A 16,506-nucleotide genomic window follows, 5' to 3' on the forward strand; every position below is an offset into this window, starting at 1 on the left:
ATCAACAACATTGATAGACCGCTAGCAAGACGAATAAAGAAGAAAAGAGAGAAGAATCAAATAGATGCAATAAAAAATGAAAAAGGGGATATCACCACCGATCCCACAGAAATACAATCTACCATCAGAGAATACTACAAACACCTCTATGCAAATATACTAGAAAATCTAGAAGAAATGGATAAATTCCTCGACAAATACACCCTCCCAAGACTAAATCAGGAAGAAGTTGAATCTCTGAATAGACCAATAACAGGTTCTGAAATTGTGGCAATAATCAATAGCTTACCAAACAAAAAGAGTCCAGGTCCTGATGGATTCACAGCCGAATTCTACCAGAGGTAAAAGGAGGAACTGGTACCATTCCTTCTGAAACTATTCCAATCGATAGAAAAAGAGGGAATCCTCCCTAACACATTTTATGAAGCGAGCATCGTCCTGATACCAAAGCCTGGCAGAGACATAACCACAAAAGAGAATTTCAGACCAATATCCTTGATGAACACTGATGCAAAAATCCTCAATAAAATACTGGCAAACCGAATCCAGCAGCACATCAAAAAGCTTATCCACCATAATCAAGTGGGCTTCATCCCTGGGATGCAAGGCTAGTTCAACATACACAAATCAATAAATGTAATCCAGCATATAAACAGAACCAAAGACAAAAACCACATGTTTATCTCAATAGATGCAGAAAAGGCCTTTGACAAAATTCAACAACCCTTCATGCTAAAAACTCTCAATAAATTAGGTATTGATGGGACGTATCTCAAAATAATAAGAGCTATCTACGACAAACCCACAGCCAATATCATACTGAATGGTCAAAAACTGGAAGCATTCCCTCTGAAAACTGGCACAAGACAGGGATGCCCTCTCTCACCGCTCCTATTCAACATAGTGTTGGAAGTTCTGGCCAGAGCAATCAGGCAGGAGAAGGAAATAAAGGGTATTCAGTTAGGAAAAGAGGAAGTCAAATTGTCCCTGTTTGCAGATGACATGATTGTATATCTAGAAAACACCATTGTCTCAGCCCAAAATCTCCTTAAGCTGATTAGCAACTTCAGCAAAGTCTCAGGATACAAAATCAATGTACAAAAATCACAAGCATTCTTGCACACCAATCACAGACAGACAGAGAGCCAAATCATGAGTGAACTCCCATTCACAATTGCTTCAAAGAGAATAAAATACCTAGGAATCCAACTTACAAGGGACATGAAGGACCTCTTCAAGAACTACAAACCACTGCTCAATGAAATAAAAGAGGATACAAATAAATGGAAGAACATTCCATGCTCATGGATTGGAAGAATCAATATCGTGAAAATGGCCATACTGCCCAAGGTAATTTATAGATTCAATGGCATCCCCATCAAGCTACCAATGACTTTCTTCACAGAATTGGAAAAAACTACTTTAAAGTTCATATGGAACCAAAAAAGAGCCCGCATCGCCAAGTCAATCCTAAGCCAAAAGAACAAAGCTGGAGGCATCACGCTACCTGACTTCAAACTATACTACAAGGCTACAGTAACCAAAACAGCATGGTACTGGTACCACAACAGAGACATAGATCAATGGAACAGAACAGAGCCCTCAGAAATGATGCCACATATCTACAACTATCTGATCTTTGACAAACCTGACAAAAACAAGAAATGGAGAAAGGATTCCCTATTTAATAAATGGTGCTGGGAAAACTGGCTAGCCATATATAGAAAGCTGAAACTGGATCCCTTCCTTATCCCTTATACAAAAATTAATTCAAGATGGATTAAAGACTTAAATGTTAGACCTAAAACCATTAAAATCCTACAAGAATACCTAGGCAATACCATTCAGGACATAGGCGTGGGCAAGGACTTCATGTCTAAAACTCCAAAAGCAATGGCAACAAAAGCCAAAATTGACAAATGAGATCCAATTAAAGAGCTTCTGCACAGCAAAAGAAACTACCATCAGTGTGAACAGGCAACCTACAGAATGGGAGAAAATTTTTGCAACCTACTCATCTGACAAAGGGCTAATATCCAGAATCTACAATGAACTCAAACAAATTTACAAGAAAAAAACAAACAACCCCATCAAAAAGTGGGCAAAGGACATGAACAGACACTTCTCAAAAGAAGACATTCATGCAGCCAAAAAACACATGAAGAATGTTCATCATCACTCGCCATCAGAGAAATGCAAATCAAAACCACAATGAGATACCATCTCACACCAGTTAGAATGGCCATCATTAAAAAATCAGGAAACAACATGTGCTGGAGAGGATGTGGAGAAATAGGAACACTTTTACACTGTTGGTGGGACTGTAAACTAGTTCAACCATTGTGGAAGTCAGTGTGGCGATTCCTCAGGGATCTAGAACTAGAAATACCATTTGACCCAGCCATCCCATTACTGGGTATATACCCAAAGGACTATAAATCATGCTGCTATAAAGACACATGCACACGTATGTTTATTGCGGCACTATTCACAATAGCAAAGACTTGGAACCAACCCAAATGTCCAACAACAATAGACTGGATTAAGAAAATGTGGCACATATACACCGTGGAATACTATGCAGCCATAAAAAAGGATGAGTTCATGTCCTTTGTAGGGACATGGATGAAATTGGAAAACATCATTCTCAGTAAACTATCACAAGGACAAAAAACCAAACACCGCATGTTCTCACTCATAGGTGGGAATTGAACAATGAGAACTCATGGACACAGGAAGGGGAACATCACACTCCGGGGACTGTTGTGGGGTGGAGGAAGGGGGGAGGGACAGCATTAGGAGATATACCTAATGCTAAATGACAAGTTAATGGGTTCAGGAAATCAACATGGCACATGGATACATATGTAACAAACATGCACATTGTGCACATGTACCCTAAAACCTAAAGTATAATAAAAAAAAAAGAAAATATATTATTTTTGTAAAACATAGGTAAAATTTTGTTGAACACCATCAATTGCATATTAAATTAAAAATGAAAGATCTTGAAGTTTGAAATACTAGCTAAGATAAAATATTAGTAAAATAATAACTAAACCTTATTGAATAATTTTGGCATTCTAAGTACTTTTTTAAAATTATTGACTACTCTACAAAACCCTGCAAAAGAGAGCCCATTATTATATTCACTAGACTTATGAAAAAACAGAAAAGCAAAGAAGTGAAATGTTTAACAAAAGCCAACCAGTTTTTAAGTGGAAGCACCATGATTCCAATTCAAGTTACTCTGAACTATAATTCTCTACACCATATTTACGATGGTAAAATTTAATATCTACAGAAAACTACTATTGCTGATTTTTTCAGATATAGCTTTACAAACTGTTTTGATGTGTAATATATCACTATTTTGAAAAATTGGGACATATTTGAACTAACGTTGTATTACTTCTTGCTCATTTAACTTCCTTTACATTATAACATCTTTCCATAGAGCTGGTTTCAGGATAGTGTCTCTAAATTGACAAGTTCAATGAGAAAATGTTAAAGCTATAATAATTTACTCATTGTTTTCAAAATTGTTCATGTGGTATACAAGAATGTCTCATTGTTACCCAAAATACCACAAGTTGTAAATAGTGAAAATAATCAATAGCAGAAAGTAATGTATAGTGCAATTTATCTTTGTCACTCTACCTTTTCTGGATCTTTGAGTACAAAGTATATGCTGATGTGTATGTATCAATATGGCAGTTGACGCTTTTCAAATTTCCTTATCATGAACATTGATCCATCCTAGTTAACTTGCAACTAGCATACCCCTACTCATTTATTTAGCTAAATTCATATCCATATATTTTAAGTAAACTCAAATAATGGCTCTAACTAGTATAAAATATGGCATGTAGAAAGAGTTGCTTGTGGCAGAAAAGCCTTTTTAAGCATTTTCAAAAAGGAAGAGTTTTCAACTTTATGGATTCAAAACTAAAATTGTTCTCCATTGAATCAACTGAAAACCAAATATGGAGACGCAACTTTTTTATGTCTACAATTAGCTATTTGACTTTAAGTTAGATATTTCCAACAAGTAGTAGTAGGTTGAGATAATCCATTCTACCAAGCACAGACCATGAATTTTTTTTCAACTTTACTTTTCAGCTATGTGTTTGGTGTATGTTTGGACCTTTCTTGTGATCTGTTCTCTAGTCGTATCAGAACCTATCAAGTGTCTATTACGTTGCCAGGCACATTTGTGAGACAGAGTAAGGCCAGGCGAGAATTCCTTTCGTTAAGTGTTTGATCTGTTAATTAGCATGTTTTCCTGAATTGGTTGCTTTTAATCATATTGTAGAACTCTATGCACAAAAGTATTATTTTGCAATTCTTTGATACTATATGAAAGAGTGATCCACACAACACATTATAAAGAACAGAGGGATAATTGAGAATACCTAAGCTACATAATGGGAAGCAAACACTAAGCCATTTCCTTGATAGGTAACGTAACTTTTGAGGCAACCAGCTAAAAATAAAACACACCATATAGATAATGAGTCTTTAATTATTCCATTCTATGGTATGGAGTAACCCTTTCCACAGACGTGTGGCAAAGAAACATGGTTTGTGCCATTCATAAGTGGATTTCCCTCCCTTTTATTTCCTCCGAGTCTTCTTTTTGTTTCTAATTCCTCTTCCGTATATTACATAGTCCTTGTCTTACAATGCTCTGTGTCACAATGGAACTTCCTTAGATTTTGTTTTTAATATGAATTATTGAAAATAACCATTCTTTCTTTGTGACAATGAAAAATTGATTTTTAAACTTGTATTAACATGTAATACATTTGGAGAATGTATTATACGTCAATACCCATGTAGCCAATAGTCAAATCAGATAAGAAATATTGCTAATGTCTTTGAAATTCGTCTCTTCCACTCCAAGAGTCACAAAAAATTTCCTTCCTTTCTACTTTGTATAAGTGGAATTAAACAGTATGTATCTTCTGTGTCTAGATTTCTTCACTCAACACTGTATTTTGGAGAGTCATTTAACTACAGCCCACGGTTGTAGTTCAATCTTATTGCTTAATAGTATTACACTGCATGAATGTGCAATAATTAATTTATCTCTTCTACATTTTCTGGGCATTTGAGTGATCTCCAGTGTGTGGCTATTTTGAATACTGCTAACACAAACATTTCAGTACGGTTTTTTAAACACATGTACACATTTTTATTGAGTTTCTGGGTCATGGTATATGCATAGTCACATGTAAATTTTTGGCAGAGTTTCTTTTTAATTAAGTTTTATAACTTGTGCTTCTGCTGTTCCCATTTGCATGGATATTGACACTATTCTCTCCTCTCCAATGAAAGCTCATAGGCACAAGCCAAAGACCTCTATTACCTGGCAATGGGACTTCTGCTTCATGTACACTGAGAGTTGCTATTCAATGATTTTCAGAATTTCATGGCAGTGACTGGAGTTCTATGGCCCAACTTAGGCTCAACCAATAAAAAGCCCCCTGGTCCTGTAGAAATCAGATTAATACTACTTCCTGTCTTCCATTAGTGAGTATCTCTCCCAATTATAGCCAGATGGGATTTTGCTGTTTAGTGATTTTATGCTAATAAATTATAGATCACAGATTCACACATAATCTTTGATTTAATTCTCACACACTATTTCTATATGGTCATGTTAGCATCTCCTGTTCACTGAGAAGTAATCAGAGCAGGTAATTTTCTTAAGGCTTCTATCAACCACATTGTTGATTGAATGTCATAATTGTTGATATCAAGGATCATATTACTTCAAAAAATAAACATTGGTAACTAGTGATAGCCAAATAATGGGAAAAAAAGAGTTTATATATATACAAATAAAGTATATTTAATATATATATATAAATAAAGTATATATAAATAGAGTATATATAAAGTATATATATATAAATAAAGAGTATATATAAATAAAGAGTAGATGAAATTGATCTAAACAGAGGCTACCAAAATATATTAGTACATATAAATAAAGAGTAGATGAAATTGATCTAAACAGAGGCTACCAAAATATATTAGTACATATAAATAAAGGGTAGACGAAATTGCTCTTCAAATATTCGAATATCTTAGTCATTTATAAAAATTATTCATTTTAATATAAATAATTTGATAAAGAATTTGGCCTTGCAAAAGTACCTATAAAGAGGCCAACAAACTATTAAATTTGTACAAATATGTTTAAATTTGTATCTGTGGAAGACCTTATTTACCCAATTTGCCAATATTCATGTATTGTACCCAATTACAAAATAAACCAATATATGACAGTGATAATTGTCTAGATATCTGCCAACTATTTTATGTCTAGCCAATTCTAATCCCAAAGTATGTATCTTCTTCCAAATTTTAAGCATACATTATGAATCTCAAAAATAATTCAATCTTTTTCAGCCATTGTGAAAAAGATTATTATACTTGTTAACAAGTTCATTTTACTTGTTATTATTTATATTTTGAGGACAGGTTAAAAATATGTTATAGCCCGACAAAAATAAAATAAAGCTCATCAATTTATCAAAAACACTATCTGTATAAACACACATCTCTCTATGTTTTACATGGCATCAACAACTATTTTCCTGCTGCCATCGAATAAATATAATGTGACTTAAGTCTAAAAAGTTGTGAAAGTAAATGTATCTACATATTTTAGCCTCTCAAAACTGCCTCTTATTGTGCAATATGGAAATTTACAACTCACTAAACTTTTCAATAAATCTCTTGCAAAATTAAACTCAAATAATTGAAAACATTATAAATGTTTACCTAACATTAGAGAATAACTGCTAACAGTAAAATCCGAAACATTGTTTAGCCAAATTTACATTTGACGCAGTACATAGAATTACAAGACAAGCCATAATTCATAAAATTAAATTGTCTGTTAATGCCAACAATACTTTGACAAATTTTCGATAAATTTTACTTAATTAATGATTTTAACCCCCGAAACATTCCCATGATAGCTACTTTGAAGTATAGCTACTCTCAACTGTTCAAATGCACCTATCTTTCAAAATACAGGGTGCATATTTCCTCCTATTATGCTGATAATAATTGCAACAGCGAACATAATTTCTTTTGTAACTGAGTGCCTCTGAACAAAAAATTAATACTTATCTGTTTCTATGCACTGCTATGCATTTTGTGCCTACTATATTTTACATTTACCAAATGCCTGAATCTATTCTTTCTTGCGTTGAAATATTTTCATACATTGCTTCTTTCAGCCTCTACCTTTTGTATTCACCAAATGCACTATATTTAGCAATCATAATCACCTCACAATGGTCAATCCCAATGTCCCTTCAGTTTCAGCAAACTGTAAGCTGTTCGCAGTATTTGGTCCTCACCATTACCTATTGCTGTTTTCCTTCACTTTCTTCTTTAAAATAATTACCCCTTCCTTCCATATTATTCTCATGTTATATAACCACATTACCATGGTTTTTCTCCTCCCTCATCCCTACCTTAACTACTCATGAGCCCTTTCCCGCCATCTTTGCTGGCTTCATTTTTACGATTTTTTTCTAACCCTGGGTAATTAATTATAATCTTCTGCCTTCAAATTTTCTCTTTTCTTCTACCTCTGAAATCTCAACTATTATTTTTATTTGATGAATCGGAAGCCACTCCATCTAAAACTTCCTATCACCAATTCCCTCTGCTACTTAGCTCCTTTCATTTCCATGGCCTGCTGTCATTTCAGTAATCCAAAATCAAATTAACATTCTTTCTATAAAATTAGTTTCCTTTTCTTACTCTCCTGTTTTTTCAAAATTTCTATTATTCCAGACAAAATTTTCACTGTTGCTTTCAGGTAACAGAGTCTATCTATACTTTTTTTGTTGTTTTAATTTTTATTTTTGGTGCGAGGTCTCACATCTCTCCCTCTTGCTCCTTCCATCACTATTCCTTGCCTTTTTAGTTTCTGGGCTTTTAGGCCTTCTGTAGGGCAATTCCTCTTTCCTGTCGCTCATAACACACACTATTGCCACGTTAGTCTTCCTAAAAGCCTAATTCTATCTTTATACTCCGACACCAGATTCATTAATTGGATCATCAAATTCCTGGATAGTCTGGCCAAAATCAGCAGTACTAGACTCAACTAGAGATGGCAAACAAAACCATATCTGCCATCACGAATGGCCACAAATCTGCACATTGCCACCTGGACAACCCTTTACATTTTCATACTTTGCATGGATCATATTTCAGCATTTGAATAACCTTGCTCTCAACCTTACTTTACAATTAGTCTTCCATATAGCCCAAATTACTTCCTCTAAGAAACGTCCCTGAACTTGCCTCCGTGCAACACTATTTATCACGAAGCACAAACTTACCTTCCTCTGACCCCTCACTCTTATTGAAGTGGACATCCACTTGGTTCTTTCACATGTAGCCTTATGTTGTTGTTGTTCATATATAGGACACCAAATATTAGCTAACCTAAATGTTAGTATTTTTTAAAAAGAATATATCGTTGTGTTGTAAATATCTTTGGATTCGAGTATTTTTATGATTATAAACCTTACATAATTTTTATACTTTTATTTTAAAAAAATTATTGGATATTTTATTTATTGAGTAATTACAACACCAAGCACCTTCCCAACCCCTATAAATAATTTATCCATTTAGCCCTGATTAAAGATAGGCATTACCTTATCACTATTTTAGAGATGGAAAAACTGAGGTTCTGAGAGGCTAAATTACTTGAGTTCACCACAAAGTGACGGGATCAAGGTTCATGTGAGTTAGTCAGGCTCTAGAGAGTGCTCTGTTCAACACTATGCTGCAAATCAATAATGATACTAATAATATTTATTATTATGTAATTACCAATGAATCTGCCAGTGTGAGATAATCAGCCTTATGCATTGTTTTGCTGAATTAACTTTTCATTTTTTCTAGGCATGTTTTTATTTTGACAAAGTTGACAATTCCATGTAGAATTTCATTTCTTGCTTTGTGATTTCATGGTTTTATGTCTATATATTATGGCATCATGTAGCCATAAAATAAATGGTGCTGATTTGTGGGAATTTAAGTCTATCCACACACACACAATTATTTGTCAGTGCTTGATGAACCCTCTGTATCAGAGAGGAATCCACAATCACACTTCACATTCTATACAATCAGTTTCCTTTTCTTACTCTCCTGTTTTTACAACATTTCTATTATTCCAGACAAAATTTTGACTGTTACTTTTCCTTAATGTTCATATACAGGTAACAGTGTCTATCCATAATTTTCGTTGTTGTAGTTTTAAGTTTTATCTTTGGTGCAAGGTCTCACATCTCTCCCTCTTGCTCTTTCCATCACTTAGTCCCTTTTGCCTTATCAGTTCCTGGTTCTTTAGTTCTTGGATTAGATTTCTATTCCCTTAAGGTGATTGTTTAACCGTATTATTGTGTCAATGGCCATATTTTTTAAATTCTTGATAAATTCTGCCAAACTGAGCCTAGAAAGTTTGTACTAAAGCACTCTTCCAATAATGAAGATAAACCACTGTGAAGGAATCTTACAATATTTGTTCATTTGATAATTAAATTTTTTTCATTTTTATAATTTCTAGTGTTACAGAATAGATGTGTAGTTATTCATCTTATAATCCTTCTAATAGGATCTACCTACCTGGCTATGCTTTGCTTATGTAAATGACATTCTGATTATAGTTTTATTTATTTCTTGTTAACTAACCACTAATTAGTAATTGATTGCCTGGTCCTTTGACTCTATGTCTTCTTAATTCAGAAAAATGTTGTTATTTAGAATAGCTTAAATTCGAGTGAAGTACCTTCTAGTTAGAAGATTGAAAATAGATTATTTCGCGGATTATGGTTTACATACAAAATTGTACCCTATCATTTGTTATCTTTCCATCTGCCACTAAACTTTAATAGATAGAGTGAACAAGGGATGGTCCTGCAGGAGCCACACTTAACAGGCTGCCACAGCTAGTGCCAGACGGCCTTCGAGGGACTTCGGTTATTTGTCCACAGCAGTGGTTTTCAAACTCCACTGTGCAATGGAGTCACCCAGGGGACGTGCTGCAAAAGAGACTGCTGAGATTTCCTGAGTTTCTGATTCAACAGATCTGGGGGTCCAAGAATTGACGTCTCAATGTAACACCGATGTTGTTGGATCAAAGACCACTCTTTGAGAATCAATGATCTACATGATTTGAATTCAAGAAAATTATGCCCTGAATTTCTCCAAAATCCAAGTCTCTGTCCAGGCAATCCCTAACATAATCAAATTTGGTTTCATTTATTTAGAAGTTGCTTATATAAGAGTAATAAGTCAAGCTGGTATCACAAACATAATTTTTCTCTCAAGAGGCCATCCATTTTCCAGAATCTGTCTTTGGTCTTTACTATTTGTTCAACATGATGCCCAGTGTCCCTGCCTCAACACTCCCTTCTTGCTTCCTTCATTGAAACAAAGTCCTCGTCAATGGCCAAAAAGTACTTTCCAGAACTTCACGCTCACCTTAGAATACTTTAACTTTGCACCCCCATAACAATCAAGTATACTATTGTGTGGTATTTCACACATTTTGATTTTATTGATCATTTCTATGAATATTTCACAACTCTCTTAAAAATGCTTGTGTCTTAATAATATTTCTTCTAAATTATGTTGCTCAAAATAGTTTTTTGATAAGCACTTTTTCAATAATCATTTACTGGACCCCCAGGAGACGGGAAAGAAAGAACAAATAACTGACTTAGCAACCTTTTCCGTTTCCATGATGATGGCAAATTATCTAAAATTGGGTCTGAAATCTCACTTTTATAAGCACAGAACAGAATAATTTATTTGATTTACTTTGCAATAAGCTTCGATTTCACAACATAAGCAATAAAAGTAACAAATACTTATTTAGGATGCTATATTTTATTATGTACTTTGGACAGGTGTGACTGATTATATAATGTTTTCTAATTAATGGAAGAGGCTGAAGGATATATTTCTGAATTTGTAGCAACCCTTTTTGTGAATAAGCTTCTGTAAAACTTAAGAATCTCTAAAATGTTACAAGAAAAATTTGATATATATTGGTGTATACATGCTCTATTGCCCTCTGATTTAGCCACATAGCCTGAAGTTTTCCAAACTTGAAAAATTATTTTTTCAAAGTTGTAGAATTTATTAGAATTTGTACTTCAAAAAATAGCTAATTTTTAAATGAATTTTTAATAATCTAGATGGTTAAGACATTCTATGCTACCACAAAATTTCAAAGTTATGCAGCTTTCTCACAGAGTTTGGCAAAGTAGGATGAATTGAATTTTTCTGTCTTTATCGATGAAGACAATGAGAAATCAGAGGTTACTTACTTGACCAAAGTTTTGCCACAAGCAAGAGAACTAGAATTTAGACCTAATTTTTAAGCTATTATTCTGCTTTAATCTTATTTTGTTCCAAGTTTTTGATGCCTTCATCACTCAAATATTACTGAAAAGAAACATGTTCAGGTTTTATGATGTTGTTCAGAGATCTCTGAGAGAGATGATACCTCATTATTATATTTTGATATACAACACGATGATTTTCTTTTCTTTCATGGTACAAAGAACATGATTTAACCATAAAATTCTAACTAGTGTTTTACTTTTAAAGCCTGAAATCTAAAAATGTATATTGTTCTTAGTTATTTAGTGGTCATAATCACACCTAATTGTTTATGTCCTAAACATTAGAAATATAGGGATACACAACTTTGATGAAGAAAAAAAGTAAAATTTCTTTTTATTCTAAGAAGACCTTTTAAATATTCTCCATTAAAAGTTTTGAATTTATTGTCAAAATTTCTCAAAGAACAAATAGGAGGATTAAAAATGTTTTGGCCAAAGATATTTAATTAGCAAGAAATAAGAGTTCAAAAATAAATTATTTATTGAGGTTAATTTCATATTCATGAGAATAGTTTCCAAAAGCATATTTCCTGAAAACATGCAACTAGATATAAGACAGGCTTTTGGTCTTTAAATGCTACAAGAATAATAAAAAGTAAAAATGGCCTTCAGTTTCATATATAATTGGATATGTTTTCCTCCAGAATTGGCATTTCAGCTGAAGAGAATGTGTGCTTCAAACTTGGAAATAAATAATGCATTTACTTATTTGATTAAAGATTGCACAGTGAATTTAATAAAGACATTATGGTCTTGTAATGTAATATAAACTCAATCTTCTACTTACAAACAACTTTAAGACAGAATTTAGGAGGAATGTCCTTTGGAAAATTATCTTTCCTTCCCCCACAGATGATTCAAATAAACAATACATACTGTTTGGAACATTTCATTTTATCTGGAACTAACCCTCTGTTGGCATGTCTTCTTCATCACTGAAAATGTAAGAAAGCACAGCCTCATCATGAAAATGCTGGGTATCCACATCTCACACAACTTAAAAATCATAATGAGTTGCAGGTTTCATTGTCAAGAATTACCGTGTGCTTCAAAAATGTGCTTGCTTCTTATGAAGAAATATAAACCTTGTTTTTAATCTTGCGAACTGTATATTCTATTGGATATGTCTATTAAAGACCGAATTATGAGTGAACAATAAATGTCTTTCCTGAGAAGGTGCATTTTCTGTTGCACTTAGACTTGAAGGTGGTGTAGAAGGCACTTGGCCAAAATTGGGGCAAAGAATGGTTCCTGTGAAGAAGCAACAGTGAGAGTCTGGTTATCTACATATAAAAGAATAAAACTGGACCCTTATCTTAGACTGTACACAAAACCAACTCAAGGTGGATTAAAGGCCCACGTGTAAGACCTGAAAGTATAAAATTCCCAGAAGAAAACACAGAGAAAACAACTCCTTGATATGGGCCTTGACAATGGTTTTTTAGCTATCACACCAAAAGCTCAGGCAACAAAAGCAAAAATAAACAAGTGAGACTGCATCAAAATGCAGTGCATAAAAAGCTTCTGCACAGCAAACACTCAACAAAATGAAAAGACAGCCTGCAGAATGGGAGAGAATATTTACAAACCATATGTCAGATAGGGGTTGACATGTGAAATAAAAATCTCACACAACTCAATGTCAAAAAAAAATCCGACTGATAAATAGCCAAAGTATCTGAATAGACGTTATTTAAAAAACACATACGAAGGGCAACAAGTGTATGAAAAGGTGCTCAACATCATTAATCAGAAAAATGTTAATCAAAACAAATATATCATTTCACAACTGTTAGGATGGTTGTTATATAAAAAAGAGAGAAGTGTGATGAGGGTGTGGAAAAAGGAAACCCATGTTCACTGCTGGTGGGAATGTAAACTGATACATCCATTTTGGGAAACGGTATGAGGGTTCCTCAAAAATTTAAACTAGAGTTACTGTATGACTCCACAATCCCCCTGCTGGGTATACACCCAAAGGAACTGAAATCAGTCTATGAAAGATACATCTGTGTTCCCATGTTTATTGCAGTATAGTTCACAATAGCCAAGCTATGAAAACAATTGGATAAACAAATTATGATATCTAGTTATAATATATATTATAATCTTATAAACTCTGTAATAATAGTATAAATATTATGTATATAGTATTCAATCTTCAAAAAAGATTAAAATTGCCATTTTTGATGATATGGATGAACCTGGATGGCATTATGCTAAGTAAAATAAAACCAGACATGGAAAGAAAAATGCTTCATGATCTCACTTCTATGTGCTATCTAAAAACAAGCCAAGTATACAGAAACAGTAGAATGGTGGTCATCAGGGATAAGGATTAAGAGGAAATGAAAAAAAGCAGATCAAAGGGTACAAACTGGCAGTCATGTAGGATGAGTAAGTTGTATCTAACGTATAGTATGATACCAATAGTTAATAATATTGTATTCTATACTGAAAATTTTCTAAAAGTATATTTTTTAGGTGCTCTTGCCAATCACATAAAAATAAAACTATCAAAGGTGATGGATATGTTAACTGGCTTGATTTTAGTAATAATTTCATGGCATATATGTATGCCTTAAATATGTACCATGAAAATAAGTAAATAAACTAAAATGTAGGTTATCAAAACTTAACAATTTATACACTAAAAATTTCAAAACTTGAAAAAATAACTCAATGGGAGAGATTTACAATTACTTCGATCCTATTAGAGCGGCAAAGACGGAAGATAAGTAGAGGAAGGAGACAACCTGATACATGTAGACTCATCAGCAAAGCCTGAGGGACAGTAATAACATCCATAGCGTTGACAGCCAAACCATCAGTAACTTTGCTGTGAATATATTATTTTTGCAACATATGAAACACAAACAGAACAGCAAATCTTGATTCAGGCATCTATCGTCCTAATTAACTGCCTCTCTGATCATGTATGCATGTGTCACCTTGATCGCAACCATTTTCGAAAACAACGAAACAAAAATAAACTATTGTAATTTAAGAAAGTAAATTATCACGTGAAGTTTATATTTGAAGTTATTTTTCAGGAAAACTTCTGGACACTGAAGATACTTACAGTCAATATTACCTCAAGGCAATTATGGCACCCTAACTACTGTTTTTAGTAATATCTGCTTCCAAATACTCTTAGAAATGGGCAACTTGATAAGGTGATCCCTGAAAATCTCTGCCATCTTGATTGTGTTAAATGTGTTTATTTAAAGAGGCTAAAAAGAAAGTTGGTTTTTAATGCATGGTAACTATGCATTAAAAACAAAATTATATATGAAAAATGAAATTATATATGAAATTATAATGAAAAATGCAAGATTACTCCATGCCTTCTAACATTATTCTTCCTACTTGGGTACGTTTTTGCCATCAGAACAAATTGTTAGGATAAATAAATGTGTAAGGGCCATACATACCTATTAAGTCTGAGTGCCATGAATTTGTTTGTAATTTTATGTTATTTTAATTATTGTAGTATGTGGTTATAACCCTTTTTGTGTTAATATATAGTAATCCTAGAGACACCTAGGATTATTTTAAAAGTTGACTCAGTTGTCTCCAGTTATAGAAAATTGACTTACACACTTTTAGTAGTGAAGTCAAAATATCTGAACTGAGTTCACTTCTGCACAAAGGAAAACTCTGCAAGTAACTGAAATTTTGTCAAGACTGGCACATAGACAATTCTAAAAAAGTCCTGGGATATGAACTATCTCAAATTGGCAGCATATACTGGCATGTGCCTCATCCTGCTGACAGTCATTTCAGCTTGAGATACTTACAAAAAAGAGAAAAAAGATACCTTAATAGTTCCAAGTTTAAATAGTTATATTGGTATACTCCTTAAAAGAAAAATCAGCACCTTATCGTGGAGTAAAAATTTTACTTATGATTTCTTCACTTTTCTCCCATCAACTCAACAGCCAGAACATAAAGCATATTAATAAATACACATGCAGACACACACATTGTGGAAATCAAAGACCTGGGTCTATGTGTAGCAGTGTGTTGATAAACTATCTGTAGAGACCGGAGGTCAAATTAATTATATATATGAAAATTATACAACTCCAGAGACTCAAGAAGATATACAGATAAAAGTTACTACATAAGAAAACACAGATTTCTCTATTTTTCTACAACAGAAATCGTAGAGTGGAATAGTGATTTTAAATGTAGCTTCTGTTATCACTTGGGGGAATAGAAAAGTGAGGGAAACAGAGATCAGAATATAGGCACTAATACTTGAATGCCTGTTATGTGTAGCTATTGTGCTTTGACAGTTTTACATAACTTTCTTATTTAACCAACACACAACATTATGAGATTGCTGTTTCTATGACTATTTTTCTGTATGAGAAAACGCAGGTTCTGACTTGACGTCATTCATACCATATTGGGTGGCTGAGGCAGGATTCAAATGCAAACATGGCAGCACCAGTCTATATTTTATTAATCATACAACCACTGTATCCAACTAATTATAAAGTCTGTATGGAAGCCCAGAAAAATAGGCCAGCATTAAACTGAAAACAGCATTAAAGAGAAAACTGTTGATGTAAAAACATTTAGTTTTACAACTTTTAATTTACCATAATTGTGGTTGCTACTGTGACTATTTTATAGGGAAACCATGCACAAATTAATTCATGATACATTCATGTTTTTTTGCATATGTCTCTTTAAAAAAAAAGTTATTTAGGCAAAGTGATTTGGCTACTTCTATAGATGTATTAATAAAGCCTTATTTGTATAATAGTCAAGTTAAGATGAACATGTTTGTGACCTCTTGCAGAAATAATGAAGATTCTGCCATTTAAAGAGCAATAAAATGTAAAGATGTAATTACCAGCTCTTCATTATCTTATGGAATCTCAAGATAAACTCACTTTATTTCAATGTCAAAAGAGCATTAAAGTCCTTTTCAAAATACCATTTAATTAGATAGATTAAGATACTTTAATACATTAATTTCATTCCTTGTTACTGTATATTTCACGATAAGAATGCAGGGATATATATTGGAGTT

This window comes from Symphalangus syndactylus, chromosome 15 (genome assembly GCF_028878055.3).
Source record: "Symphalangus syndactylus isolate Jambi chromosome 15, NHGRI_mSymSyn1-v2.1_pri, whole genome shotgun sequence".
Lineage (NCBI taxonomy): Eukaryota > Metazoa > Chordata > Mammalia > Primates > Hylobatidae > Symphalangus > Symphalangus syndactylus.